The sequence below is a fragment of the Spermophilus citellus genome (assembly GCF_964194105.1).
Source record: "Spermophilus citellus genome assembly, chromosome: 2".
In the NCBI taxonomy this organism is placed as follows: domain Eukaryota; kingdom Metazoa; phylum Chordata; class Mammalia; order Rodentia; family Sciuridae; genus Spermophilus; species Spermophilus citellus.
Window position 1 is genome coordinate 228097841 of NC_138183.1, and position 5124 is coordinate 228102964.

Sequence of the window (5124 nt, forward strand, 5' to 3'; positions counted from 1 at the left end):
AGTAGCTAAAAAGGGGCTGGGGATGTGGCTCAAGCGATAGCGCGCTCGCCTGGCATGCGTGCGGCCCGGGTTCGATCCTCAGCACCACATACCAACAAAGATGTTGTGTCCGCCGAGAACTAAAAACTAAATATTAAAAAAATTCTCTCTCTCTCTTTAAAAAAAAAAAAAAAAGAAGAAGAAAGTAGCTAAAAAAGAAAACAAATAAACATAATGGAAAAGGAAAACATTCCCCAGACTGGCCTCCAGCCCAAGAGACCAGAAGTCACAATAAATCGGGCTCTATCTCAACACATGGAATAGTTATGTATTGGAAAATCATTGAGTTGGTCCAGGGTAAGGTGGTCTGCACTACAGCAATGAATATCTGAACTATTAGTGACTTAGCAGAGTGAAGGTTCATTTCTGACTCATGCAAAATCTACTGTGGAAGCCCCAGGCAGATGGAGAGGGCATGTCATTACTTCATGATAGTCCCTCGGAGCCCAGCCCCAGCTTTAGTCCCAGTCCCAGGTACCAGGCACGTGAAGAAGGAAACCTCCAGATGTTCCCCACCCCTAAATTTCAAGTCACATCCAACTATTCATGCTATTGAGGACTGGATGTTCGTGTCTCCACTAAAACCATGCTGAAGCCCTAACCCCCCAAATGGTGGTATTTGGAGATGAGACCTTTGAGTGTGGGTTGAGGTTAGATATGCCCATGAGGGCGTCTCATGGACAGCTTTTTTATAAGAAGAGCCAGCAGAGAACGCACTTGCTGTCTCTCTCCACTGTAGGATGACACAGCCAGAGAGGCCATATGCAAGCCAGGAAGAGAGCCCTCACCAGGGACCAAGTTGGTTGGGCCCTTAGTCATGGACTTCCCAGACTCTAGAATAGTGAGAAAATAAAGTGCTACTGTTTAAGTGACTCAATCTATGGTATTTTGTTTTAGTGGCAAGAGTCGACCAAAGCACACTCTTTTCTGACTAAGGCCTCAGACATCATGGAGCAAGACAAGCCATTCACTGCACCCTGCCTCAAGTCCTGGGACCCAGGTCCGAGCCTGTTGAAATGGAGGCTGTGTTGAGGGTGGCTGTTTCAGAAAACCACAGATCACTTAAACACACTGCCATCGTTTAGATCTTGAATGTTTCCCCAAAGAGCTGTGTGGTAAAGGCTTGGTCCCCAGGGCCACGCTGTTGGGACAGGAGATGGAGCCTAGTGGGAGGCCCTTAAGTCATTGGTGGTATGCCCCTGAAGGGGTCGGTGGGACCCTGATCCCTTTCTCTCTCTCTCTCTCTCTCTCTTATTCTTTTTGTTTCCTGGCTGATAGGATGAGTGGTTTTACTTGGCCATGTGCTCCCCCACAATGCACTGTCTTGCCACAGGCCCAAAGTCATGGCCAATCTGTCATGGCCTGGACTTCCAAAACCGTGAGCCAAAATAAACTTTTTCTCTTTTAAGTTAACTATTTCAGGTATTTCATTATAGTGATGGAGACTGATGAATACACACATGTGTAATCAATTTGCACTGCCACTGGGTATAACTTTCATTCATTCAACAAATATTTACTGAGCACAAATCGAGAGCTAGCCACTATTCTGGGATTCCCCAAGGAACAAAGCAGAGAAGACTTCTGTCTTCATAGTGCTTATATTGTACAGGGATAAACACTGTTGTCTTGGAAAGAAAAAAAAAACATTTAAGTTATGTATTTCTAGTTAAAATAATAGTACTCACTAAAATTTGAGAAATAGAAAAACTGTATTTAAAAATACCAAAAAAAAAAAAATAAAAACTCACAGAAAACAATAATCATCAGGCAGAAATAATGCGTAACTACTGTTATCATATTGCATTATTTTATAGTCTTTTCTCCAGACTGGAGTCACATTGTGTATCCAGTTTTATATCCTGCTTTCTTTCCATTTAGAGTTATTGCAAAAATTTCCTCATATCATTTAAATATGTTTTTTAATGGTTGCATATTGTTCCAGCTTGTAGCAATACCAATTACTGAACCATTCTGCAACTATTTTACATTTCAGTTGATTCCAGTTTTTCACTGTGATAAGCAATGTCTCGAAGAACAACTTTGTATATGAATCTTTGGCTGCATCTCTGATTAGGTCCTTAGAATATAATCAGAGCAGTAGGGTTACTGGTTCATGGGGTATGCAAATATTCAAGCCCTTGATAAATATTGCCAGATTGCTTTCCAGAATGTGAGTACCGATTAACATCCTCACCTGTATTTTATGGGACGCATCTCTGGTATTCTTGCCAATATTCAGCATTAGAGTGTTTCTAATCTTTGCCAATTTGTTACATTGAAGAATGGCATTTCATTTTAAGATTGGTTCGCTGCCCGTGTTGCTCAATAACGACTGAAATTTGCCTAAACCTGAGTATTTTAATCTCAATTCTGGCACCTTCTAACAAAATGGGCCATCTCCCTAAGCCTCAGTTTTCTTTCCTGTCTAATGGTACTATTTTTTTTTTCTGACTTCTTGGGGGGGACTGGTTGGATTAAATGAGTTCAAGTTCATGGAGTATTTTACATTGTGCCTGTCTCAAAATGAATAGATGATAGCAATAATCATAGAGGTGATCACACAAAAATGATTCCACACGTGAGTAGTTCCAGCCATCCCTCCTTTTTCTGTGTGTTAAAGAAGATCCTGATTTTGCTTTACCTTTTTTCTCTCCCTTCTCTCTCCTCTGCAGCTGCCATTTTGGAAGCTTTTGTGAATTAGAATGAGGAGGAATGAGAAAGGAGAAGGACAATGGCACGTGTTGGCTAGGATGGACGACCCAACACCCAGGTGCTAATAACAGAGTTTATTCTTCTGCATGTGGGTCTGCTGTTGGCTACAATATGGCTGATGGGGGCTGGTTGGGCTGAGCGGTTCTGGGCATGCTGTGGACTGGCCTGGCCTGGCTCTGGGCAACGAATGGGTTCAGATGGGTTCCATGTGTATTCAATGTGGGGTTCCTGTTGACGGGGCAGAAGATACTCAGCACATATTCTCACGGTAGATCACTGGAGCTCAGAAAGTCAAGCCAAAAGTCACCAGCAAATTTAATACCTATACACCTGTGACATCTGCGGACAGAGGGGGATCTAGAGGGGTGTAAGCAGCCAGGGCAAGATGGCGAGTGAGGAGGTCAGGGGCAGGGCCGGAACAAAGGAGCGTGGACAGGGTCTTCTGATGAGGTCAACTTCCTTCTTGACAAAAGTGCTCATAGACCTAAACAGGGGACTCAGTCAGACAGACACTTCTGTACTCTGCTCCTGAGTGGGGGATCCAACAGAAAAACTAAAACAGACACGTGAACAGAGTGGGCACCCATCAATATCAGTGAGGAGCATGTGGACAGGGGAGGAGATAAAGAAAGGAAGAAATTCCAGAGACCCTAAAAAGAACAGGCTCAAACTCCCTCACTGGATTCCCAACTCTGGGGTACCTTCTCTTCGGAGAATTCTATCTCCCTATCTCTGTCGCCTTTGCAATGTACCTGCTGCTTGCTATGTGTCCTGTTCGACTCTGCTGAATGGAGACAATGAACCCAGCACCCCTAGAAGGTAGCGATATTCCATTGGCCAAGGTGAGTCCATTGCACAGCCATCAGTGGTCTGGGAAGTCTCCTCTTCCCACAGGGGGAGGGGGAAAGAGTGAATATTTGTTGAACAAATAATCATAATGAGTGTGTCCAGCAATGTGCAAGAGGAGAGTACTCAGTGGGGCAATGTAAGAAGAGAGAGAGAAAGTGACTTCAGGATATGCTAGGTATGAGAGAGAGGGTATGCATCAGGTTCTTCTTAATTTCAAGGAGGCTCTAATTAAGAACTCCTTGTAAATTGCTTTGTCCATTTGGACTGTGCTTTATTAAATGTTCCTTCCCCTTGGGACTGGCCTTAGGATGTAATGGCTTCAACAGGGTTGCGTGATGGGAATGATACTATTTTTTCCTATCGCTACAACCCTGTGCAGCTCTTTTGCTTTGGTAATGTAGACCTTTGAAGCATTTTTCTAATGGTTCTATTTTTTTTCTTCCACTAGAAGATCAGCTTCCTAAATGTGAATTACCAAGCAGAGGTACAATCTCCACAGGAAATGTAACAGATGTCCCACTGTCACCTCATTTAAAGTAGGACAGACACCAAACTCTAAAAAAAAGTTGAACAGAAGGGCTCAGGGGGAGAGAATGAGAGCAACCAACTAGGTCCCAGGCATGACTCCAAGCTCCAAATTCACTTACAGAACCTTCCTGTGGAATCAAATTGATGGTGCACTCAGGGCACAGCACTGATCCCATAGGGCCAAAAGAGATCTAATAAGAGGAGCCAGGTCATTTTAGTGGCCTTAATTCTCCCTGTAAAAGTTTCCGTTTGCCTTCTTGGAGAACATTGGTTTGGAACTTGATAGGCGTCTGAGGCTCTGATGGTTGGTTTGCCTGGTTGAGTAGGTGACTGGGACGTCACCCGCAGAACATTACTAGCCTCTCTAGTCCTGTGATGGCTTGTTAATGAATCCATCCCCAAATTTTGATTCTTACTGACTTTGATCATAGATAAACCAACTGAATGGTGAATTGATCAGCTCTGCTTATCTCTAAATATTGTCTGTGTTTAACTTCATGAAAACCTATTTATTTATTTATTTATTTGTTTGTTTGTTTGTTTGTTTATTTATTTATGTCTCAATTTCTCAAAAATCCAAGCCAGGAAGAATTACAGTATAAGAATTATGCTAAGTATTTGGCCCTCGGTCCTTCTGGAACTGTGGCACGGGCATAAGTGGCCTCAGTATCTATTGGGTTTTTATTGGAATAATGGATAACACATGTGCTCTTAAATTTGAGTGGTTGGAGGAGGGAATTGTTTGTGATTCTGTCTCAAGTCATTACCAGATATTTTTCCAAAGTTCTTTTTTTTTCTCCCTCAGTCTAAGGCCAGATTAGCCATCTCTGTCTTTCCATAAATAGGAAGGGGGTGTGTGTACCAGCTTCCCTGATACTGTCTCTTCCTCAATCCCATCATGTCCCCAAATGGTCCTTTTGTCTGTCTGTTTCTTTTCTAACGTCCTGGTAGGGGCAGATTGTAACATGGCTTAAAGCCTAGACAGCATTTGGA